General features: G+C 32.4%; 1 long non-coding RNA gene across 5 annotated transcripts; it reads left to right on the top strand.

Annotated features, from left to right (window-relative positions):
- The first annotated feature begins 372 nt into the window (after positions 1-372).
- On the top strand, positions 373-19,381 carry LOC109120238 (uncharacterized). 5 transcript variants are annotated; one of them, XR_011221162.1, is made up of 4 exons: positions 1,129-1,395; positions 2,383-2,587; positions 3,087-3,144; positions 7,093-14,781. It is a non-coding gene; the product is annotated as an uncharacterized lncRNA (long non-coding RNA). The 5 variants fall into 5 exon arrangements; XR_011221160.1 differs by having other exon boundaries at positions 373-2,587; XR_011221159.1 differs by lacking the exons at positions 1,129-1,395; positions 2,383-2,587; positions 3,087-3,144 and adding exons at positions 6,123-6,619; positions 18,115-19,381 and having other exon boundaries at positions 7,093-14,580.
- Positions 19,382-27,899: the final 8,518 nt, after the last annotated feature.

The following is a 27,899-nucleotide window of genomic DNA, read 5'->3' on the forward strand; positions in this document are numbered from 1 at the left end:
TAATATGTTTGTATTTGACTTTGTCGATGAATTTTGTGACAAATTTGTATTATTGTCTTCAATAAATAAAAATAATTAAAAGATTGATTTCTAACTTCACAACAATAAAAATAATCAAGAAAGCAACTTTATTTCTATATACAATTATCGTAATGTTATATAAATATTGAAAATATTTATTAAATAAATAATTTTTGCCTCCACAAAAATAAAAATAATCATGAAAGAAACTTTATTTCTATATATAATAACAATTATCGGAATGATACATTCTAAATCACATTAATTAATTTTTTGTTGATATTACACTTAATATCATGCCGTAAAGAAAACTCTAAAGATTACCCCCACAAAATAACCAATATACTTTTTTTAGGTCGTTTTTTTTTCTAATTTATTCATTTTTTAGTTTTTTTCTTCCTCTATATTTCTAAACATTCTTTTTCTATTGACATTTCTTTTGTTGTTCTTCTTTATTTTTTAACTACTCATTTTCTTTAGTTTGAATTTAATATTCATTAGGATTTGAATGTTAAACGTTCCTTGTCAAATTTTCGTTGTTAAATAGTTTATCATATTTGATATTAAGAAAATATAAAAATGAAATTTTATATTTTTTAATCTTTCAATGAATACATTATCAAATTATTGATTTCTTAATAGTCAAACATTGTTCATTCTTTTAGTCACGAAATTTGATATTTTCTTCAAATTAATTAAAAACTATTGTATATCATTTTAAAGACTATTTTAATAATCAAAATACGAATTTAGTGGTCATATAATGTAACATAATATTAAAAATATGTTTATGCAATATTCCTTAAAAATATTTCTAGAAACAAAATATTAACTAATTCAAATTTAGCATTTAGTATTGTTTGTAAGAAGTTAAGTAATAGAAACTCTTCATTTAAGCAAAATTACAATAATATCCTTATGGGCTCATAACAAAAGTTAAGACATTTATAAATTTTTCTAAATTTTTATTTTGACCATTAATTATATAATTATTATTATTTATCCTTAAATGATGATAAAATTACTAAAACATTATTTGTGGTCCTTCTCATAGTTCTTCTATATAATAGAAATATATATATATCCTCCTATTTAGAAGTAAGACTTTGATGAGGACTAACACAATGGTACAAAAAACATTCTAAATGGTACTATAAAATTGATACTTTCTCCCCCTCCATAGAAACACGTGGCAATACCACCATTCTTCAGGAAAACACATGCCAACACAATTGTTCAGCACGTTTACTACAAAATTGTAGAAAAATAGTTCTGATCCCCTTTGCTTCACAATTATTGTATTAAAATGTCGCCAAAATTTGATCGAAGTGAGCAAAGGTGAAGTCAGGGTGGGGAGTTGGATTTCATTTGAAGGTGGAGGTTAATATTTGAATATATGTGAAAATAGTTACTTCGATTCTATTTTTCTTAGAGATTACTGATTTATGGATTTGAGTCTTTTTTTTCTTTTATTTTCAATACAAACAACCTACAAACGTACTTATGTTGAATTTTGATGTAATTAAAGTGTTTGATAATTTGCCTAAAGTAACTAAGCAAATTTCTCTCTCTCTCTTTTTTTTTTTACACAAGAGCTTAACATTCATCATTTCAGGAGGAGGTGTATTTATTACTACCGAAAAATAATAGTAAGTAATATGTTGTTATGTCGGAAAATTGCTTTTGAAGAACTTTCATTTTGTTTCACATTATTTTAATTTTCAATATGCATGTAGTTAAAAATTAAAATGTTGTGGTCAAATAGAGTACTTTCACTTCGATGGTGCCTTTTTGTTTTAGAAGCTCTGTATATCAAACATTAAATGTTCGGGTACCTTTAATTCATCCAATTGATGATGAATATCTCATCGGTGAAAATGAGTAATGTTTCACTCTTTCAAGCCTATAAATTTAAAGACATAAGCATTAAAACATGCAAATAAATAACAAATAATCTGCGGGAGGGCTAGCTTCCTCATCCCCGCTTTCAGTTCAATAGTATTATTATGTAGTCCTGCGTTGTCTTATTTTTAATGTATTAGTTACTTGCTTGCTTCATCTCTTTCTCATTAACAAATAGTCTTCTTGTGAGTCAAGGGTCTAATGGAAATCACAACTAAACCATCATAAAGATAGGGATAATGTCTGCATACATCTTGCCCTCTCCATAGTCCACTTGCGAAATTACAATAGATATATCTTGCCCTCTCCATAGTCCACTTGCGAAATTACAATAGATATGTTGTATTTATCACATTTCTTCATGTGTAGACTGCTGTCGAATATATAATGCAGCAATAAATCGCCTTTGAACCCATCATATAGCAGACTCCAAAACTCTAACATGACTTTCTTTCAAAGTGTCATAAAGGAAGGGAAAACAAGAAAAGACAACAGAGAATGGGAGGAAGACAAGTCAATTATCCTTGCAGAAGTTCCAAATAAAAAGCAGGATACTCCCGACAATTGGAAAACATGAAGTAGGACAAAGAAGAAAATAAGAAATATATACATATAAGTCGACAATTGGAAAAGTGTTATCGCATCATCATCACATCTACTCGAGGTTTGGAATAGAGAATCAAGCTAAATTACTGAGGAATCATCATATTTTGGCTTGTATTTTCAGTATGAGATTGCATGCTAATTTATGTTCCTCAGCTATGCAATTATTTTGTTGTTTTCAACTTTTATCGAATAAGTATTCATATAGTGGGAGACATTTTATAAATATTTCTTTTCACATGATCCATGTAAAATTCTTAATATTTTCTTAAACCTCTTTGTTGCATCTAACATTTGTTTGTATGAATTTGTAATGAAAATAACTAGAAAAACTATTTTTTTATTAATATTATTCTATTTTTTGTTTTGGAACAAATTTTATTTATATAATGTATATTATTATTTTTCGGTTACAAGCTATTGCTAAAAGAAAACTAAGAAGTTTAGATGGATAACATAAAAAGGGGGTGCTAAGTATGCATTTCTTTGTTTGAATTTGAAGCTGCATACTCATTTTTCCTAACTGTTTGAATGATTTATTAATTTTTTGTTAATTGCAGAAGCTAAAAAAGTGTATTCTCTGACACTCCACTCGACAACTGACCTCATCGACTTTAGGTAATATTTTGCTCTCCTCTTTTTCATCATGCAATGTAATAGTTTCTTTCATGCAATAATGTCATACTTATATTTCTGATCTTGAGTGTCACAATGCCTATATTTCTGATTTTGAGTATCACAAGTAAAAACTTATGTTAATATAGTTTTGTTTAACTATTGATGACCGTGACTGATTGATAACACTTCCTAAGACTAAAGTTGAAGCGAATATGAATAATTTGATATATGATTAGGCACTGAATGCTCAAATTTCAAAAATGAAGAGTGAAGTTCTTTATGGAGTGTACGTCCATAAACATTTTTACTGCAGTACAGTGGACATCCATACTACTTTCTATTAATCAAGCATGTCCCTCGCAAATAGAAGATAATTTTGGTTGTCAGGATAAACGACGATTGGATATTTCAATGTTGGTTAAAAATATAGAAGAGTTTCATTACGGTAAGAAGATATATATCTTACTATTTTCAGGTAGGTTTGCAAATCTATTCATATCTTGCTTATGGGGAAACTTTATAGAAAAATGAGAAATTTATTCATTCTTATTTCATGTGTCCATCTTCTGAAGATGGACAATCGCCTTTAATATAATAGGGAGTCAACTGCTCAAATATTATACTTTGTATTCTTGGAGGATTCAATTTTTTTTTTTTTTACTTTTTATGTTTTTCTGGTAATGCAAAGATGGATTGATGAGTTCCATTTGAAATGATTTCTTTCTTATCGTTCATTAATAAATTTCAGTTAAACAAATGTATGCTCTAAATAAAATTATCCTGCACTTTCGCACTTCCACTTCCTTGTCTGAGGTCACTTATTCTCTCCAAGAGCACTGAAAACACATTCCTAATTTGGGATGATTGAGTAATATCCATAAAGAAGTGTCTTCAAGAGGAATAATTAAATCTTACACGCTTTCTCTTAATAACATAGTCGAGTCATTAGATCTTCAACATCTCTCCGTCATAGCTTAGTTGATTTATAACTCTCCTTTACAATTTCTGAAACTTATCTCTCATATGAAAGCTTTTAGCATACTGTGATCATGAAAGCTTTTAGCATTCTGTGATCATGAAAGCTTTGAGTAGTTTATTGTAGAATTTTGCACTTTTATGCTCTTAATTTCTTCTTAGTATACTTTTTACGCACATTCCTATCCGCTTATTTGTTACACCAATTATATGTCAGCTAGAGTTTTCTAGCAATTAACTTTATTGAACATGAATGTCTTCATTATAATTATTTCTCAACACATTTCTACGTCATTCAACTAAATTTTTTTATTGTTTGTTCATCTCCGGGCATTCACTAATTTAAAATATAAAATATTGGGCCCGTGTGAAATCTCTCTAATATATATATATATATATATATATATATATCAAATGATTAGTTTTAATTTCATATCCAATAGTTTTAATTTCATATCCAATTATGAATAAGAATGAGGATTACCAGCAGCGTACCCAAGATACTTTTAAGAAATATCACTTTTTAAAATGAAAACAATAAATAAAATAATGTATATCATGTTTTTTTTAAAAAAAATATAAACAAAACACAATCCATGTATATTATTATATTTTTTCTAAAAACACATTATAATTTTTTCTATCAATTGTTTTTGATAAAATGTATTGAAATAATCTCCATAACAAACGAAAATTTTTATGCTGTTTGAGTTACAAGTATGACATGGCATACAAAAGTTGTATGAGTCTTTTCATAATTTGACAACTGGATAAATGAGTCCTATTTTCAGAAAAATGGATCAAAGTTCCTTCTCTCTTTTACTTTTTAAATTTTTCCCATTATTTTAACATTTTCGCTTCTTGTTTTGTTTTAACTATTATTTCAAATTTTGCTATTTTCCTTATCTTTGAATAATTTTAAAACTATAAAATCTAGCCTAATTGATCATATACTCCTAACATTTGGTATTATATTTCTATCCTATATTAGTTATCTATATTACTAAATATAATTATTAAAAAATTATTTATCGATTAACAAATTAAACTATCGTTTTTATTTTCTTTACCCTAGCAATTATTCTTTTTGAGAGTAATTTGTAAAGTTGTAAAAATATAAATCTCTTAAAAATTAATTTAGTAAATTATCATTTTTATTAATAATTTTTAAAGAACGTTTAAAAAAGGTAAAATAACTAATAAAAAAGAAGTATAAAATCAACTTTCTTTTCCCCTCAATAGTTTCATATTTTCTAATTTCGTAAACACATAAATTTATCCAATATTCTCCAATAAGAAAATATAAAAGAAAGATCATCCATAATCTTCACAAATAATTACTTAAGTTTTGTTTCTATTTTCATGTAACCCGGAATTGAAAATCATCCATAAACTCCTAATACATACATACTCTCTCAATTTACATACATACTCTCTCAATTTATATGATATATGTCAATTCTTGAAATTCAAGCTATCTGAAATTTAATTGATATTTTAAAAATATTTTTTTATGTTAAGATTATAAGAACTGCAACTTACAGTGTTTGTTCAAAAATATAACCTTCTCATTAAGTTGCAATTCAACTTAAAATATTATTAGTTACAATTTTTATCATGTAAATATAATAAAAAAATATTTTATAGCTTGAATTCAAGAACAAAAAATAATAAACTATATAATAGAGAGAGTAAAACGAAAAAAATAATTAATTATTTATTTACAAGTAATTTTAAACAACTTTTTATTTTTGTCATAAAAAATTCAATTGATTTTTATGTGGTTAAGAGCACAAATCTTAATTTACTTTTTTTTAATTAAATACTTAATTATTTGACTTTAAATCTAAATTAATATTAATATATTTATCTTTATTTGTTTTTTAATAAATGAATATTATGAATTATCAAAATAATAAAGAAAATAAATTACTAATTTTAGGACATTACTATTTTTATATTAAAGATTGGAGAAATAATGCACAAAAAAGATATTAAATTAATAATTTTAGGATATTATTATTTTTATCATATAAGAAATTTACTTAAAATTTAAAAATTTACAATGTACTCTCTATATATAGAGGGGTTAAATAGAAGGTAGGGTAGAGGAGTGAAAAGAAAAATGAAAAAGTTATAAGGTGTGGACCTATAAAATGAATTTAATTTATTAAAATAATTCCTTTTACAACTATGACACGATGTACTTCAAACACCATAAAATTTTTCATAACAATATAATACTATTTGTTTATACAAAGAAAACACCAAATGATTACGAAACAAAGTAGGTCAAAGAAGAAAAAACATAAAAAAATAAATATTTATTTTTTTTCTACTATATTAGAAATGACTTGTTCAACATTTGAGGGTGATTTTGTCTTTTTATTCTCACATATAGCTACGAGTCTTCTTCACACGTATCTTCAATGTACACATCACTGTTTACTTTTTTCTCCAAAAACTTCTCCTCTCTCCAACATTCGTTCTAGCTTTTCAGGTAATCTTCTACATATTGTTTCTTTGTTTTCTTCAAAATTGAAAGTACATTAAAAATGTTCTCCAATTTTATCTTTCGTTGACCACTTCTTATTCCATATGAATTTGTTGTTGATGTTCAATTTTCCAGCTACTTTTCAATAGTTTTAATCATTATGCCTTCAGTTTTTGTTTTGTTCTTGTGTTTTCATCAGAAATCAACTTTGGGGTACTCAGATTTTTGTTTTATTTTCTCACATGTAGTAACTAATTTGGTCTTTGTTCATAATAATTCTTTTGAACTAAATGGATTTTTAGTCAGAATTAATTTTCTAGATTCCTTCAGTTCAATTGGTCTTCTTTTCTCATAATTCTTTTAAACTATCTTTCATATATGGGTTTACTATTGAAATTAACTTTCTGATTTCTTCATTTTAGTCTTTTACCGTTGTATTTTCTTCACTTCCTTTATTTTGAAATTATTTTCACTTGTAGTTTGACATTAAGGATCTGCAGCTACTTATACCAGAATTTGAGTGAAGGGTATGTCTGTTAATGCTTTTGTACTGCCTTTATTTAAATTATTGTGTACATTAGATTCCTCTATGATTTCGTAAAACTGTGAAATACCCCTTTTTTAAGGGCGAACTAATTTGTTGTTCTTATGTTTTGAGTTTTTTAAAACTTAACTATCCTTTATGGCTGACCCTAATTATTTTTCAATATCCATTGATTAATTTTGTGGTAAAGTTTTATGCTTTCAGAGTCAAAACTGACTTTTCAGCTTGTTTGTGCCCAAGGGGTCTTCTTTTGTACTACTGGCACCATGGTAATTGGTTTGAAGTATATGCGGTTGATTTTTTGTATGTATGTGTCTTCTGTTTTAATTGTTAATAATTTGATTGTATCTTTTCATGAGCTGAGATGTCATGTTTAGTTGATAAATTTGCCCTCGAACTTCAATTATATATGTTTGTATGATCATATTCATTCATTGTGTTCTTTTGAATTTTTGATAATAGTATCTTCACTTTTCTTTATTCTTATCCTGAGGTATAAAATTAGTGATTAATCCCTGTCAAAATCTTTCTTTGTTCATGTACCATATCTTAAAACTGTGATATTTGATGTTTTCTTTGTGAAGTGAAAAATTTTCAAGCTCTCTTCTTGTCATTAATCACACCCAATAACTTGGTTAGTATTTCATATATGATTTGCTGGACAAATTGCATCCATATCAATACTTATGAACACATAATATTCTGCAAAAATAACTCTAGTATTTTATGGATTAAATATACAACCTTTTTGGGCTCTGCTACTTCGTGTTTTGCCATCTGTTTCATAAATTTGACGTCTTCACAAACAAGACCATATTTTTTTTTTGATTATATGGAATAGTTGACTCATTGGTATGTTACATTTATATAGTATATAACTGGAATGTTTCAGTACTAATTTATGTAGTTACATGTCTAGGCTTTCGCACAAAGAAAGAGGTATGATAGTGGTTATCCTGTAAGATCCCTTATTTATGTTGTTTGTTTTCATTTGTTTAACCTCCAAATGAATCTCATTGTTCTTATAATTGCTATGATTTTATTCACCAAGGTTAAGGATCTTATTTTGATGATATTCATTATGTTTGTGAATTTAGAAATCTGTAAGGAGGGGGGGGGGGGGGTAAGGTTTTATGGAATATTGACATCTTGATAGTATTCGATTAGCATGAGAAAGTTTGCAAAGATGAAAAATATGCCCAAGAAATATCCCATAGTTCAGTGACCATTTAAGATATTAACTCCACAACGAACCAATACATTTTGAATATCTTCTCATTTTCACTAATGCATATATACGTGAATGTAGAAGATCCTATCTTCTTTCTAGGTAATAGACAAAAGATGAATCTTAATCCTAAGTGTTAAAACTTTGAAGCAATACAATGATTAATCATCTATTTAATCAAAGAAAAAAAAATGAACGGAGTACAAGAAATCGGTAGGCAGAGATCATTTAAAAACAACAATAATTGTGAGCAACAATCAAGTAGAAAAAGGTCTCTACAACATTGAAGTTCTTATCTTATGAAATCAAACAAATGAAATACTAACGGGCTTAAAAAAAAACATCAACCTACCACTATCATCATTATTCTCCTTTCAGAACCCATCGTATTCCCACAAATTCTCTTCCTGGCTGCAAATTCTAACATTGAAACTTATGTTAGTGTCAAAGTCATAAGTATATAATCTCACCTAAACATTAGTATATAATCTCCTTGTGTAGCAGCTATTTGATATACACATGTACTACTAATGTGATCACTCTTTTATGTAGATGTGTATTCTCTTGTATATTAGTTTGTAGAGAACTATAGGACATACAAAGATAAAATTTTATCCTTTTTCACACCAATTGACGAATTGATTTCAAAGTTATTGATTTAATTTGACAACGAAGTATCTCACTGAGTTAGATCCATGATATGAATCCTTCCTATATAGTTTTTAGTAAATATGCTTCAAAATATGTACATGCTTAGAATCAAAGTTAATTTATATTCTTCAATTTTAGATGTCTGCATTTTACATAAAAAAATGGTGTTGCTTTTTTCCCAGACATCTCTATTCCTCTTTAATGAAATAGTTCAAATAATGAACAAAACAACTATTCTCCACATTTCTTGCTTGCAGAAATAAATAGTTCACTTTGAATCTAAATTCATTTTCCCTCTTCCTCCACAGGTACGTTGACTACACTAGAAAGCAACTAAAATGCAGCAATACGTAAATAGTGTAAATTTCAATGCAAATAATAAAAATACAGTTACAAAAAAAATGATATTCAACTATATATATAAAATCTCTATATATGTCTATGAGCATTTATCCTTCTTATATAGGCCTGTATGTGTACATCTATCTTATACATTTTTTTAAATTACGGGCCATATCTACCTATTATTACAAACAAAGCACCAAAAAGTTACTAAACAACGAAGGTCAAATAAAAAAGAGCATACATATGAGGCTATGGAGGGTTGCACACACAACATAGCCTAGGAAATTTTAGCAAAAAACTTCTTCCATCCTAGTGTCGCTTATAATATATACTAGAAAGAGATGACTCGTATTGAGTTTTTTTTTTTTTAAAGTTTGTAACATCAAATTGAAGAAAAGTAATTTGATGAATCTAAGGTGGTGTTCGTTATGCAAAATGTTAATTTTTCTATATTTGATCAGTTAATGTGATTAACAATAATAATTGAGGAACGCATATTAATTTATTTGATAGTATATACTAAGGGAGCCTAGTTTACAAAAGAGATAAATATAAAAAATATGCCTAAACTATTCATTTTTTTAGTTTAACACCTAAACTATTGAAAGTGTGAGTTTCATACCTAAACTATCACTTTTTAGTTTAAAAAACACACCTCAGTGGTGTGTGTAATACACACTCTCTTTTATTTGAAAAAACTTTGACACATGACATTCCAGATAGATAAAATATTTTACCTAGATAAAAATTATAATAAAAAAATAATATTAATTAAAAATTAAGGATTAAAGTATTATTATCCATATAAAAAATTAAATTAATTTTCTTAACCCACTCCACCACCTCCTCCACGTACACCCCCGACAACCTCATCCTTTTTTTTAAAAATAATTTATAAAATATTTTAAAAAATTCATACTTCATCCTCCCCCCGCCCCCCCCCCCCCCCCCCCCCAAAAAAAAAGAAAAAAAAAACCCCATCCACCCACTCATCCCCCGATAGAAATTAATATTATTTTTTTTTAAAATAAAAAATTTGGCCCATACTATTTAATTCTCCGCTCCTAATTTTTATCTTTTTACCTTTTTATCATTTTGTGTTATATATGCACATACATATATTTTTAGAAAAAAATTTTCTACTAGTGTACCGAATATCTTTAATAACTAAAATAATAAAAAAAGTCGATATGTATATCTAAATACTAATAAAAATTTGGAAGCGGAGGGTTAAGTGGGATGGGTAGAATTATTATTTTAAGAAAATAAAAATAATATCTAAATTAGTATTTGAGGAGGGGAAGAAGATGAAGTAAAAAAAAAAAAGAAATACTTTTACAAAAGAAATTTAAACAAAATAAAAAAACTTAAAAAAATGGTGGTGGTGGTGGGGGTGGGATGTGAGAGGAAGTGATGGCATGGGATATGAAAAATATTTTACATTTTATTTTATAAAGAAAATATTGTTTTTTATAATAGTTTTTTAATTTTAACTAATACTAACGGTTGATTTAATTTTTGTCTAGGTTGAATGTTTTGTCCACGTGGAGTGTGATGTGAAAATTCTTTAAAATAAGGAGAGAGTGTGTTACGCATACCATGATGAGAGTGGTATAAAAGAGAGAAGTGTGTTTCTCAAACTAAAAAGTGATAGTTTATGTATGAAACTAAAAAAAAAGTATAATTTAGGTGTGTTTTTGACACTTAACCATAATGAGACCCATTACACAAAAGAAAATTGAGATTAAAGTAAATCAAATCACTTAAAATGATTAATAATAAAAAAGAATAGAGTTATGATCACTTTCAATCTTAATCTCACCTTCTCTATTACACGTAAGAGATCTTAGTATTATGATTAAATATCTCAACCTTAAACTCAGGACGGAGCAAATTTTGTTATTTGTGTATTATTGACACCATTCTATCTTACATCATTCAAGTTGATTAACAATACTTTTTTTTTCTCCAATCTCAAAATAAACTCATGAAGTAAAATCATAAGAAATTTTACGCCTTGAGAAACCTGGTTCTTTAATCAATCTACTTTCTTATATTGTTACCGGATAATTCTAATCAATTGCCAATGATGTAACTAAACTATCATTAATAATGACATCACAAGAAACATAAATAATCCAAGTCATATATACCCTTTATAATATGAATGCAATTGAAATAAAGATAATAGAACAATAAATCAAATTGAGGTAATTAATAGAAATAAAAATAGAGTAGTGTGTATTGATTCGGGTGATAAAGATCTATGAAGACTGTGATGAATAATAAGTTTGATAGAAGAAATTATGAGATCATGTGTATTTAGGTAAATTCATGTAGTTATTGTATTGGTCAGAATACCATAGGTACAAAATTTGCCTCAAACAATATAACAAGTTTGGGAAAAACTTGTGATGTTCTTACTCCTTTAAAAGTCAAACAACGTGCCTACTCCAAAGTGATGTAAGACACGTATTGTAACAGTCCGAAAGTCTATGACCTTAAATAGAGCCTAATATGTTGATCTAAGGTTATTAACACTATCATAAGGCCTAAAATAATGTTAATAAACCATTTAGGAAGTTTTGGAGTCATGATATCAAGAAATGTCCATGACATCCGGAATCTAGTCTAATTTAACTAGTGGAACATCCTTAGCTTTTGGGAAGGTTTAGAGGTGTCATATGAGGTTCAAAACTTGTAAAACGACTTTCAATAGGTAAAACATAGTATATAGAATGAATACATCCAGGTCTGACCCCCAAGGGTCGCCTTAGGGGTCCACGAAAGGACCCCAAACTTGGCTTGGCAAGCTGCCTAGGCAGCAGCCAAAATACACATAGAGGGAGTGAGTCTGCATCGCACACTTGGGTGGATTTCGGTCAAATCTCAATTTCACGCGGCGGGCTGGTAGAGGACTTCACTTTCTTGAAAAATAAATTATAAAATCATGCGGGAACAGCTCTACATTGCGGACTTGTTCCTCGATGAAAATCTGAAATTTGAATTTGAAGTTGGACTTCATTAAAGGGTCAACTTAAGTGAGGGGTAATTTGAGTATTTCATGGTGGGGTATATATATTGATTTCCGATCAGTTTTCTTCACATTTACAGACTCGAATTAAATCCTCAAATCAAAAACCAAAATTTTTCACCTCTCTCTACTTTCTCTCTCTATTCATCCTCCATAAAAGGAAGAAGAGAACTTGAAGAAGAAGATCAATTTTCTCTAGGATTTCACTTCAATTTCATGGATTAATCTTCATTAAGGTATGAGTTCTTCACTCTTTTTACCAAGAGGTCCTTTCAAAGTTGATTTCTAAATTATCCAATTCGAAGGATTTTTCTATTCTAGTGGGTTTTCTTCTAAACTTCAAATTGATGATTGATCTTGATTTATTGTGATTACTTATGACTAATTAGGTAAATATTGATGGTTAATTGGTGATAATTGATTGAATTTAATGTTGATTATGTTCCTTTCCCTAATTCCCCAAATCTTGGGTCTTGACTGTAAATTGATGGGAATTGAAGTATGAATTGATTATTAGACTTGTTTTATCTATTCTAATTCATTCATAGACTGCCTAGGGTAGTTTATTTGGAATTGAATCTAATTATTGAAGAATTTATCATGAACCCTATTTTTCTTAACCCTAGGTTATGAATTAATGTTAATAGTATAGTAATGATGCAATTGACCTAGTTCTTGCGTTAGTTACTATTGATTGATGTTACTAAACCTATTGTTGGATGTAATTGGTTGGTTGATGGTAAGACCGTGATGATGTCTATTAAAGGAGATTGAGTAAGTCTTACTGATCCTAATCTTTACTTCAATTATGATGACCTGTGATTGATGATGTAGTTCAATTGAAGCAGGTCGTGAGATTAGCCTAAGTAGGTGTTGGTATGATGATAAATTGAAATGTCTGTACTATGTTATTGTGAGATTATGTTTAAGATGAAATGATATAAGGTTGGTTATAAAGTACCTATGTGCCTTTTTATGATATGATGATGATGTTATGCAAATCTCACATGTGTGAATTATAATGAAAGGACAACACTCATACAATTCCTATTGATCTATGATGATGATTATGCATGGTATATACCCTATGACCTAATATAAGCTATGATAATTTATAAAGGTATTAAAGACATTTCAAAAGGGACTCTAGCTTAGCACCGAGTGCACTTGTAGGTGAGGGATGATGGTAGGTTCACTAAGGTTCTCAAGGGGTGGATAGCCTCATAGTCCGAAAACAGCATAGAGTGATGTTTCCATGAGACCCCCAAATATCCATAAACTATGTTTCCACCATAGGAATACTAGCTAGTGGATACACCTAGATGCTATGTTCATGTTTGGTTCTACTTTGGCCGGCAGACCACCTTCTATCGGTGTTAAGTTTTACAACACCAGATTCCACACTTAGCACTTGTGGTCTATGTCGGTTAAGGCAAGTGTTCTCAAAAGTAAATGAATTAATGGACTATACACTAACTAGGGTGACTTGAGAGGTTTGACTTAGCCTAGATAGGGGTATGTGACTCTACCTATGCCTTGTACTAGTTTTCCTTGAGGGAATCCTTAGGAGGTTGTTCTTGTGTTATTATAATGTATATGCTATGAATATGATGACTTTACATGTTGATGATCCTATATGTTGTTAGTTTCATTTATGAACATGCTATTGGTCTACATTGCTAAATGTGATGATGATTACTCTTGATGTTATGTTATGTGAAATTAGACTTTAGTTTTGATCCTTTATTTGGTTTACTTGATTAAGTAGGGTTATGGGGCTTTACTTGGTCATTGCACTTGTAGGCTAAATGATGGGTTGTTGGTAAGGGTCTTGATTATGTTATGATATTATGAACTCTTCTATTTATTGACTTATCTAATATTTGATGATGTTGATTTTGTGTGGTACATGACCTTTACTTAAGACTTATGTGTTAATTGGTTTATATGGGTTCTCGGATGTGCATAAGACTTTTGAAAGTAAATTAGCATGTTTTGAAGAAGTTCCCTCTTTAACATGATTTTACTTGTTTATGTGATGACACTCATACTTAGTACAAGTGTCTAAAACCCCCATGTTTATGTTTACTACAAATTGTAGGGTCTGGCTGTTAAACTTAGTTGAAGGCCATTGAAGACTACTTGGACATTTCCCAAGTGTTTCGGTAGGTCCTCCCTTTTCGAGGATAATGCCATTATCAAGCCACTAATTGTTGTTTTAGTTTTAAGACTTCTATGTTCTTTCCTTTTCATTGGAGACTTTTGTTGTAATAGCCTATATGTGGATTCTATCATTGATGTATGGGCTATGCCCAAGTGTTATACTCTTGTTTAGATGGTTATGATATGAGACATCCTTTTAAGACTATATATATATGTGTGTGTGTGTGTGTGTGTGTGTGTGTGTGTGTGTGTTTGTGTGTGTGTGTGTGTTTGTTTGTGTGTGTGTGTGTTTGTGTGTGTGCGCCCGCGCAATAAAAGTAGAAGACTATGTAATCTTCCTATTCGAAGGGTCTATGAATACTCGATATAAATATTATTTGTATGTAGAGGTCTATGTAAACCTCAATGTATAAGTTAAAGAAAAGTTATAAATCTTCCGCATTTTTAATCTATGAATGCAATGACGTAAGCTAAGAGTCTAGTCTTAGTCCTGAAAGAGGACGACAATGCCGGTTATATCTAGGGGGTGCTTTCGGGATGTGAAACACTTGGTATCAGAGTATGAGGTTGAATATCTTTAGGATTGATGTCTTATTTAACCACATCTATGTAGGTTCTTATTCATAATTGTTAAGTGCACCACACTTATGAGTGAGAAGCTATATGATGCTTAGGAAATCCTCATTTTTATTAGAAATCCAAAGTCGTGCCTCTAGTCTTATTTATGTGTGCTTTAACCTAAGCCTTGTATTATGGTTATAGGTATGAATAATCGAACAAATGCTGCACGAAGACTTGATGAAGATATTGCTAATGCGGGAGTTCCTCCCCGTGGAAATCAAAGTTCCTCCCCTTGATGAAGTTGCTAATGATGATCAAGCTCCGACCAATCCTCCGACCATGATGGATGGTGATATAAGGGATGCTTTTCTCCAAATGGATCAAGCCATTACTACCCAAGCGCAAGTCATCACTACTCAAGCTCAAGCCATGACGACCCAAGCTAATTAAGAGGTGGTACCCTGAGGAAACCAACATGTTAGCACCATGGCCTCATGTTTGAGAGATTTCACAAATATGCATTCCCCCTACTTTCTATGGGTCCAAAGTGGAGGAAAACCTGTAAGATTTCATTAATGAAGTCTACAAAATCCTATTTGCTATGGGGTTGACTACTAGTGAGAAGGACGAGTTAGCTACCAACTTAAGGATGTGGCCCAAACTTGGTACGTCCAATGGAGAGACAATAGGCCTTTGAGGGGTGGTCCGGTGACATGGGAAATTTTCAAGAAGGCTTGTCTTGATAGCTTCTTTCCAATGGAAAAGAGGGAAGCTAAGGTGGAAGAATTCATCAACCTTTATCAAGGAGGTAAGAGTGTGATTGACTACTCTTTGAAATTTACTAAGTTGTCAAAGTATGCTCCTTCTTTGGTTTCCGACCGGAGGGATGAGATGAGCCGATTTGTGATGGGAGTGTTCGATGACTTGAAAGAAGAATATTGTTCGGCTAGCTACATGAAAATATGAACATTTCTTGTCTCATGGTTCATGCTCAACAAGTGGAAGAGACTAGGGTGAAAAGGAAGAGTAAGGCTACAAATAGGGCCATGTTATTTGATGGTGGTTCTTCAAAGGGTAGGCTTGATATTCAAGACAAGCCTAAGTTCAAGAAGAGGTTTTCTAATCAAGTTCCTTCCAAGGTCCCTAAGGCTCGTGATGATAGGGTGTCTATCCCTAAGCCTAAATAGGGAAAGGGTAGTAATTCACCAACCAAGAAGCCAACTTATGGAAAATGTGGTAAGAAGCATTACGGTGATTGCCTCATTGGGACGAACAACTACTTTAGTTGTGGTAAAGTGTGCACAAGGTGAATGATTTCCCAAACTTGAAGGGTTAATATAAGGGTAATGGGCAAGCTCAACCAAGTGGTTCGAATGTGGATGGGCCAACGAAGAATCGCTTTTATGCTCTATGCCCTAGGGGTGAGCAAGATACTTCGCCCGATGTGGTGACCAGTATGTTGAAAGTCTTTTCTATTGATGTATATGCTTTACTTGATCCTGGTGCTACTTTGTCATTCGTTACTCCTTTAGTAACTAGAAAGTTTGACATTTTGCCCGACATCTTGAATGAACCTCTTATGGTGTCTACCCCGGTGGGTGAGTCGGTTGTTGCTAAAAGAGTGTATAGAAATTGTCTCATAATGTTTCCCAATAGAATTACTTTTGTTGAACTAGTTTAACTTGATATGGTTGATTTGATGTTATATTGAGTATGGATTGGTTGTATGCTTGCGTTGCTACTATAGATTATAAAACAAGGGTAATGAAGTTTAACTTTCCTAATGAACCCGTCTTAGAGTGAAAGGGGGAAATCTATTCCTAGAGGTCATATCATTTCTTTTCTAACGGCTTATGAGATGGTCTCTAAAGGGTGTTTATACCATAGAGTAAGAGTCAAAGATTTAGACTCCGAAATTTCTCCTATTAAGTCGGTCCCTTAGTAAGGGAATTTTTGGAGGTCTTCCCTAATAATATGTACACTTCGAAAATCCAAGACATGTTATAGAGCCTAACATAAGTGTCATAAGGTTTAGAAAATTTTTTAAGGTCTATTTTAATGAATATAAGTTATTTAGGAAGTCTAGAAACCAAAACGTCGAAGAACATCCATGACGTCCGGAAACTAGTTTAATGAGTTTCTAGTGTGCTTTCGCCAATTTGACTAGCTTTTTAAAGTCAAAAAATGATGAAAATTGGTGGAAGAGTGTTTAACATGTGTTTAAGTTGATTCATGATTGAAACATCCATGTACGAATACCCAAGGACCATCCGTCGACCAACACTTAGCCAAAACTTTGAGGGACCTCTTTTGCACAGTCTCTGAATCAAACCACGGATGTGCAGCAAGGAAGGAGGGGTTGGTCGTGATTGAACCACGATCTGTCGATCATGGTGTCTTCTGTGAGGGGTCCAATTTTCTGCACGTTTTGACTTAGCTTCAATTAGTTAATTAGAAGGTTATTTAATTATTTGGGGGGATTAGAGAGGTCTAATTAACTTAGTTAACCCCCTATATAAAGTCCTAACCTAATTAAACTAGTCTAAAACACTCATAACTCATAAACCCAAAATTTTGTCCTTCTCTAATCTTTTTGTCACCAGTGAAGAACACCATTGAAGACCAATAAAGACCTAGTGAAAGATGTTCATAGGTTGGCTAGATTGGGTGTTAGCTTGGAAGATTCATCAAATCGTGGTTTCATGTTCTATAATAACTCTGAGTCATCTTTGGTAGTTGAGGTGAAGTCCAAAAAACGTCTTGATCAATCATTTATGGAGTTGAAGAAATCGGTTCTTAGCAAGCTTATTGAGTCATTGTCCTTAAGGGGGATGATGTTTTGAGGTATCAAGGAAGATTGTGTGTTCCTGATATACCGTGTTTTCATGGTATTTTTAATGCTTTTTCCTTAAGTTTAGTGTGTGTCCAAAAGCCTTTTTGTATTCATTATTATGTATGTTTCTCTTTATTTGCAGGAAATCTGTCTAAAAGATGAACGTGGAGGTTTTTGACCAAGAAATGCAGAAAAGTACCACCTACTGAGCTTGTGACGGTCCATCATGCCCGTGACGGTCCGTAGGTGGCATCGTTGTGAAGCTGCTAAAGGAAGATGGGGAAGTCTGACCAAGTGTGGGGTTATGGAGTGTGTGACGGACCTTCATAGTCCGTCCTGGTGGTTCGTCATGAAGATCAGAGAAGTAGTCCCACTACCCAAATTCTAAAGTTCAAGTGTTATGGAACGAAGACCCTCGACGGACCGTTGTGCCTGTGACGATCCGCCATACCTGCGTCGAGGGTAATGAAGAGAGCAGTAGAAGAATTTGCATAAGTATGGGATGACGGAGTCCATGACGGCCTGTCGTGACCACGACGACCCGTCGCGAGGTTCGTTGACCCAGCCGCGTTTTGACAGATTTCCAGCAAATAGAGTCCTTCTTTAATTAGGTTTTATTTTTGATGAATAGTTCAAAAAACCTCATTTTTGGTGTTAGAATCTTTGGGGATTAGACTCTTTTATGTTATATTCTTTGTGAGGAGATTATTTTTGGGGATTACACTTTGATTTGTTACTTTTTTCTGGAGTTGATTGTTGGTGATTTTGTCGATTAATCAAGTAAATTTCTGAATTTTATTCTTTCTCATTGAAGTAAGTGCATGAATTCTTATATTGTGATTATGACTATGGGTAAGCAAACTCCATAACTAGGGTTGTGGGAACCATACGCGAATAATGTGGTAAAATGTAACTAAAATAATAATTCTAGAATAGTGTCTTGCATGTATTGATAATTCTTTCGTTTAGAAGTCTTTTTAACGAATGACCAACATTAGAACTCGCCTTAATGCTACTTGCCGGACCAAGGAAGTAGATAATAGAAAAAGAATTATCAACATAGATTTAGTGTATACTATCTAATAGGCTAGTATTGATTGGTACGAGGTAATAACTTAGTCAAATATCGAATACAATGCTTAATATGAGGTAAAGGTAAGGGTTAGTATAGCAACACACGTTGCCTGACCAAGGTGCGAAGTGAAATTTTCTAGATGCCGGACCAAGGACTTAGAAATACATAACTTATCACTTTGCATGCAAGATACTAGGAAAGAGTTATTATAGTTAGAATTATCAAGTTAGGAACCTGTGAGGAATACATAAATCATAGTTACTTCGGAAAAGGGCCTAAAATACCCCTGTAGTATTGAAAATGGTACAAAATTACCCTTCATCCATCTATTGGCTCCAAAATGCCTTTTTCATCCACCTGTTGGCTCCAAAATGCCCTTATCATCCACCTTTGGGTTCAAAATTGACCACTTTTTTAATTATTTTAAAATTGAACTCTTTAAATATTTTTAAAAATACTTGGCATTAAACTATTGATTATAATTTTAATTTATTAATATAATTTATAAATCAACCCACTACCCACTCATTACTAACAAACCTCACCCAATTAATAATCTAATTATTATAAGAAAATCGTCATAAACACTACTAAAACACGATGAAATTATAGATTCCTGAAAATGACATCGAAAATTATTCGAGTCCGAATCGAAGCCCCAATTAAATTTAGGTTGAGACGCTTATTTAGGAGGACACTTTCTTCAAAGTTGAATTAGAAATTTATGATTAAAGGTAAAGATGTAATACATCCCGAATTAATTCATGCACTTTTTTAATTATAATTTTATAAATATTTTTGATTTGTTTTAAAACCTTTAATATATTATTTTCAAAAAAAGTTACCTATGAAGTAATATCACATAATTGAGACGTAAGAATAATTAAGATGAACATAGTCAGACTTTTAAGTTTATCGGTGATTTTTATTTAGCCACTTGAATGTATGATAATTTACTTCTATAATTTTTAAAAACACTCAATTGGCAGTAGCTTGCATTAAGGGTTTATTAATTTAGAAGAATTTAGTTGATAATGGGTGGGTAGTGGATTGATTTATAAATTATACTTATAAATTTAACTATAACAAATAGTTGAGAGCCACGTACTTTAAAAAATATTTAAATAGTTTAAATATAAAACCGTTAAATAAGTGGTCAATTTTGAACCAAATGGTGGATGGCAAGGGTATTTTGGACCCAATAGGTGGGTGGAAAGGGTATTTTGGAGCCAATAGGTGGATGGAGGATAATTTTGTACCATTTCCAATACTTTAAGTGTATTTTAGGCCCTTTTCCGTAGTTACTTTTATTAATTTATTAAACTCCAACATTTGAAGCTGTTAGTTGTCTCCTTTAATTTAGATAATTATTTTCATTCATTTAGAAGTAAAACCCCCCTTTTATTGTCTGTGCTTTCCAAGGAAATAATTGACTAAATAATAGTAATAATAGATTGAAGTTGAGTCTGAACTATTTTCCTCGTGGGAACGATTCCAACCTCATTAGTTGGGTTTTTTTACTTGATACAACCGCTTTACTTCTTATTTGAGAAGTAAGTTTGAGCATATCAGTTCCCAATGTAAATTTTTTGAGGAGCCAAATTCTTGAGGAAGCTCATGGGTCCCGTTACTCCATACATACGGGTTCAACTAAAATGTATCGTCACCTTAGGGAAGTGTTTTGGTGGGAAGGTTTGAAAAAAAACATAGCAGAGTTTGTTGCTAAGTGTCCAAATTGCAAACAAGTGAAAGCCGAACATCAAAAGCCGGGTGGCTTACTACACGAAATCCTAGTTCCTACTTTGAAGTGGGAAGACATTGATATGGATTTGTAGTAGGTTTGCCTCGGACTCTAAGGCAATATGACTCTATATGGTTGGTTGTGGATAGGCTGACCAAGTCCGTGCATTTCATTACCGTCAAGTCTACTTATTCGGCGGAAGCTTATGCAAGGATCTTCATAGATGAGATTGTGTGTCGCTATGGTATTCTGTTATCCATCATATTATATAAGGGTGCACAATTCACATCTAGGTTTTGGAGGTCATTCCAAGAAGGGTTGGGTACTGAGGTGAAGCTAAGCACCGTTTTTCATCCCCAAACGGATGGTCAAGCGGAACGTACTATTCAAACTCTTGAGGATATGCTTAGATCTTGTATTATTGATTTCAAGGTAAATTGGGATAAGCATTTTCCTTAGGTGGATTTTTCTTATAATAATATTTTTCATTCATCCATATCCATGGCTCTTTAGGAAGCCTTGTATGGCAGGAGGTATAGGTCTCCTCTTGGATGGTTTGAAGTGGGTGAGTCTTCGCTTCTTGGTCCTGATTTTATTTATAAGACTTTGGAGAAGGTTCATATCATAAGGAACCGGTTTCCAATGGCCTATAGTCAGCAAAAGTCATGTGTCGATCATAGCAGAATGGATTTAGAGTTTAAAGAAGGTGATAAAGTGTATTTGAAAATTTTGCCTATGAAAGGGGTGGTTAAATTTGGCAAGAAAGGGAAGTTTAGTCCTCATTATGTGGGTCCCTATGAAATCTTGCAAAGGGCCGGTAAGGTTGCCTACGAATTGAAACTTCCTAGTAAATTTACTTCGGTTCCTTCAATTTCCATGTTTCCATTCTTAAGAAGTGTATCGGTGATCCCAAGTCTATTCTTCCTATTGAGGGTCTTGGTGTGAAGGATAACCTCTCTTATGAGGAAGATCCGGTTCAAATTCTTGATAAGCAAGTAAAGAAATTAAGGAATAAAGAGGTGGCTTTCGTAAAGGTGTTATGGAAGAATCACCTAGTTGAGGGTGCAACATGGGAGGCCGAGGCCGACACCCTCATCTATTTGATAACTAAGGTTAATTTTCTTACTAATAATGAAAATAATGACTAAAATTTAAATTTCCTATTTTTAGTAAAGTTTTGCAAAATGTGCATTTTTAATGTTATTACAGTGAATTACAGTGAAGTATGGCCATAATTTGCAATTTTACTTGTTTTGAGTCATGTTGTGCATTTTTATATGGTGAGTATTTATGAATTGATATGTAGCATGTTGATAAGTTGAACTTTGGCATAATTGACTCATAAATTCTATGTTGAGATCTTGTTGTTGTGAGAAGGATATTCCTCATACTGTAATGTTGAGCCTATGTGTGGAAATTGAAGTTCTTAATTGCCTTGTGTAAATAATATGGTTGATGTTGTAATGTATTATTGATTGGTTTGGCTGCTAGTCTAGAGTCTATTCCTTCCTTCAAAAGGTTTTTAGTGTCATTCGGGGACGAATGTTCCTAAGGGGGGGAAAATGTAACACTTCAAAAATCCAAGACGTTTTCTAGAGCCTAACATAATTGTCATAAGGTTTAGAAACTATTTTAAGGTATATTTTAATTAATATAAGTCATTGAGGAAGTCTATAAACCAAAACGTCCAAAAACATCCATGACGTCCGGAAACTAGTTTAATGAGGTTCTAGCGTGCCTTAGCCTATTTGACTAGCTTTTTAAAGTTGGAAAATGATGAAAATTGGTGGAAGGGTGTATAACATGTGTTTAGGTTGATTCATGGTCAAAACATGTGGGTAAGACTCCCCAAGTAACAACCAAGGTCCCTTGAGGAGGACCCTTGCACGTTGGAGTCAAGCACTGCCTGGGTAGTGTGCACCCATGAAAGGTAATCGACGGGGTGTAGGTTGGTGGACGTGGAGTCTATGAATCCGTATACCAACACTTAGACAAAACCTTGAGGGACCTCTTTTTCACAGTCTCTGAATCAAACCATGGATGTGCAGCACGGAAGGGGGGGGGGGGTTGGCCGTCGATTGAACAACGATCCGTTGATCGTGGTGTCGTCTGTGAGGGGTCCAATTTTTTGCATATTTTGACTTAGCTCCAGTTAGTTAATTAGAGTTTAGTTAATTATTTGGGGGATTAGGGAGGTCTAATTAAATTATTTAACCCCCTATATAAAATCCTAACCTAACTAAACTAGTCTAAAACTCTCATAACTCACAAACCCGAACTCTCTTCCTTCTCTCTTCTTTCTCTTTCTAGTGAAGAACACCATTGAAGACCAAGATTGGGGATAGTTTAAGGGATTAAAATAGTCAATTTTCACCATCAATATTCATCAATTAATAAGGTATGGTATCTAATTCACCTTTGAGACCTCTTTCCTCAAAAGGTTCCATCAAATTAATTTCAAAAGTTGGATTTTCAAGTGGGTCTTTTCCAGTATCGAAATTCATATCATGAATTGATTTGTTTATAATTTATTTTGTATATATGGATATATTAATATGTATTTTAACTTAATTATGATATATCTTTATGAATTGGTCTAGTTTGTAGAAGTTGATATTTACCCCTTAACCCTAGGTGATGATTTTGATATGAATTATATTGTATTGATTCAATTGACTTGGTTATTGGTTGAATTTCTACTGCATGATGTTTTTATACTAATCATGAAATAATTAGGGTGATTTATGGTATCTTCATGCTAGTTCTTGAGAATTTGATCTAGGTTATGAAGTATGTGGTGAATTGACCTAAGTATGTTATCTTAAGTTATGATCTAGTATTGAAATGTGATGTACTGATTCTTCTAGCCTTGTTATCATATTGGTCATTGAATTATGATGATGTTATACTCTAATTGTGTTGAATTAAGGGTTGATAGTAAGTCCTTGATGATGAGTTATGAAGGAGACTTGGTAAGTCTTGTGATCCCTATTCTTACTTCAAATTATGGTTAATTTTGATTATGACATGGTTTTGTATTGGAGTATGACTTATATTAGGATTGATAGTGTTGGTATGATGTTGAATTGAAATGTCTTGACTATGGTATGTGAGGTGTTGGATTAATATGTATATGTTATAAGGATGGTGAATGATTTTACAATGTGCCTTATCATGAAGTGATATGTAAATGTGCTAACTTCACTTATATGAATTGTAATGAAAGGATTTTACTCATGAAATTCTTATTGAGCTTTGATGATGATGATCATGTCTATACAAGGCTTAGTTCCTATGACCTACATTAAGCTATGATGATTAATAAAGACATTAAAAGACATTTCAAAACGGACTCTAGATAAGCACCGAGTGAATTAGAGTGACGAGTGTACCTTCCCACATAGGGAAGGTAGGATCACTAATGTACACTTGAGATTGGAGACTACAATGCATGTAGCATAAAGAGGTCCCAACTATATCTCCTAGTTCTTGAACTATGTTTCCCCCATAGGAATACTAGCTAGTGAATCCACGTAGTTGCTATATTCATCTTTTGATACTACCTTGGCAAGTAGTCCGCCTTCTTTCGGTGTAGGGTTCTATGACACCGGATTCCACATTAGCTCATGTGTCTATGTATATTAGATAAAGATGTTCCCAAAAAGGTAGAATGAACTAAATGATTGAACTCTAACTAGGATGACCTAAGGGGTTTAGCTTAGTCTAGGTAGGGGTATGAGACTCTACCTATACACTAAACTAGTTAGCCTTAAGGGAAGTCTTAGGAGGATATTATTTTGTATGTATGTGCTTATAAATGTAAATGATATGCATATGATGATCTTACATGTTAATGATAATATGTGATGTCCATTAGTATGAGACTCTACCTATACACTAAACTAGTTAGCCTTAAGGGAAGTCTTAGGAGGATATTATTTTGTATGTATATGCTTATAAATGTAAATGATATGCATATGATGATCTTACATGTTAATGATAATATGTGATGTCCATTACTCCTATGAACATGTATCTACATTGTTAAAGTATGATGATATGTACTCTTAAATGCTATATTATGTGAAGTAGGAGATTGGTCATAATTCTTGTTCAGTTACTTGATTGAGTAAGGTTATGGGGCTTTGCTTGGTCATTGAACTTGTTGACTTGATAAGGGTTGTGGGTAATTGTCTTTCTTTGGTTATGTTATAATGAACTCTTATTCATGCTTGTTGAGGCTATGACTTGATGGTAGAGTTGCTTTGAATATATGTCTAGTTACATGATATGCATGTTGACTTGACTAGTTTTGATGTTGTTGGTCTTCTGATGTACATGCATATTACTCTATGAATATGCCTTATTGATTTGTATGGTCTTGTTGAATGTGCATAAAGGTTTTTAATGAAAAGTGCATACTTTATGAAATGTCCTTTTTCTAAGCATGATTTCAAAGTATGTGTGCATATGGTCTCATACTTAGTACAAGTGGTGTACTAACCCCATTTTTTTCTTTTCCTCAACATTTTAGGTTTCGGTGGTTGAAGGGCATTTTGGAGACGACATTGAAGAAGACTTGGATCTCTTATTCATATAAGTAGGGTAGGTCCTCAATTTCCGAGGGCACTGGCACTATCGAGCCATGATGTTGGTTTAGTATTAAGACTCTTATGTTTCTTTCCTTTCATTTGGATATTAGACATTGTATGACCTATGTGTGGTCTTGTTTCATTGATGTATGTGCTAGGTCCAATTTGATATACTCTTATTATGAGATGAGATGACTATTATGACTATATTATCTTTTATATACTTATGTGCAATAAAAGTAGAAGACTAAGTAATTTTCCTATACGAAGGGTCTATGTATACTCGATGTATATCTATTATGTGTATGTAGAGGTCTATGTAAACCTCATTGTAGAAGTAGTAAAAAGTTCTAAATTTCTGATAATTTTGACCTACGAATGTAATGATGTAAACTAAGAGGCTAGTCTTAGTCCTCAAAGCGGACAACGACGCCGGTTACATTTAGGGGGTATTTCTGGATGTGAAATAATCTTCTCAGTATCCCTCATGAACAGGAAATTGACTTAAATATCGACTTATTACCGGATAGGAATCCCATTTCAATTCCTCCTTATGGGTTGGCTCTTACTGAATCGAAAGAGTTGAAGACTCAACTCAAGGATTTACTAGACAAGGGTTTCATTCAGCCTAGTATTTCTCCATGGGGTGCTCCGGTTTTGTTTTGTGAAGAATAATGATGGGTCTTTTAGGATGTGTATTGATTATCGTCAACTCAATAAAGTCACAATCAAGAACAAGTATCCTTTCCGTAGTATTCATGATTTATTTGATCAACTCCAAGGTGCGAGCTACTTTTCAAATATAGACTTGAGATCGGGATAGCACTAACTTAGGGTGAGAGGTAAAGATATTCCCAGACGGATTTTTAAACTAGATATGGTCATTATAATTTCCTATTCATGTCGTTTGGATTAACTAATTCCCCGACGACATTTATGGATCTCATGAATAGGGTGTTTCAAAACTATCTCAATGCGTTAATGATTGTTTTTATTGATGATATATTGGTGTATACGGAAAGTGAGGGTGATCATATGGGGTATTTGAGAGTTGTTTTGCAAGTACTTAAGGAGCATCAACTATTTGCCATGTATAGCAAGTGCGAATTTTGGTTGAGGTTGGTAGCATTTCTTTGTCATATTATCTCTAGTGAGGGTGTAGAGGTAATTAGCCTAAATCTTTGGTTCCTACGAATATTAGGAGTTTCTTGGGTTTTCGGTTTATTATAGAAGGTTTGTTGATGGGTTTGTGTCCATTTCTTCTCCATTGACTACCTTGACTCAAAAGAATGCAAAATTTGAATGGTCGGAGGCATATGAGAGAAGTTTCCAAATGTTGAAGGATATGCTTACCTACGCTCCGGTGTTGACATTACTGGAGAGCAATAATAGGCTTACCTCCTTCGCTGTTGACATTACTGGAGGGTACTAAGGGCTTTGTGGTATATTGTGATGCATCCCGAGTGGGTTTGGACTATGTTCTTATGCGACATGGAAAGATTATAGCCTATGCTTCTAGGCAACTCAAGATTCATGATAAGAATTATCTGACTCATGATCTTGAGTTAGAGGCCGTGGTATTTGTCTTAAAAATATAGAGGCATTCGCTATGGGGTTCATGTTGATGTGTATACCGATCATAAGAGTCTTCAATATTTGTTCACCTAAAAGGAGTTAAATCTCCAATAACAAAGATGGTTAGAGTTGTTGAAATATTATGACATGAGTGTGCTCTATCACCCCGGTAAAGCTAATGTGGTTGCGGACTCAGTAATTCGTTTGTCCATGGGAAGTGTGTCTCATGTGGAAGAAGCCAAGAGAAACCTAGTGAAAGATGTTCATAGGTTGGCTCGTTTGGGTGTTAGATTTGAAGGTTCTCCTAATGGAGATGTTGTGGTACATCATAACTCCGAGTCGTCTTTGGTGGTTGAGGTGAAGTCTAAGCAACACCTTGATCCATTATTGATGGAGTCGAAGGAATCGATCCTTGGTAAGCTTAATGAGTCATTCTCCCAAGGGGGAGATGGTGTTCTTAGGTACCAATGGAGATTGTGTGTGCCTAATATCGATGATTTGTGAAATTAGATCTTTGAGGAAGCTCATGGATCCCATTACTCTATTCATCTGGGTTCTACTAAGATGTACCATGATCTTAGGGGAGTGTTTTGGTGGGATGACTTTAAAAAAGGCATAGAGGAATTTGTTGCAAAGTGTCTGAATTGCCAACAAGTGAAAGCCGAGCACCAAAAACCGGGTGATCTACTCCAAGGATTTGCCTCAGACTCAAAGGAAAAATGAGTCTATATGGGTGGTGGTGGATAGATTGACCAAGTCCGCATATTATATTCCCGTTAAGTCGACTTACTCAACATAAGATTATGAAAATATCTATATAGATGTGATTGTGAGTCTTAATGGTATTCCTTTATCCATCATATCGAGTAGGGTCGAACAATTTACATCTAGGTTTTCGAGATCATTTCAAAAAGGGTTGGGTACTCAAGTAAAGTTGAGCATCG

Source organism: Solanum lycopersicum, chromosome 5 (genome assembly GCF_036512215.1).
Source record: "Solanum lycopersicum chromosome 5, SLM_r2.1".
In the NCBI taxonomy this organism is placed as follows: Eukaryota; Viridiplantae; Streptophyta; class Magnoliopsida; order Solanales; family Solanaceae; genus Solanum; species Solanum lycopersicum.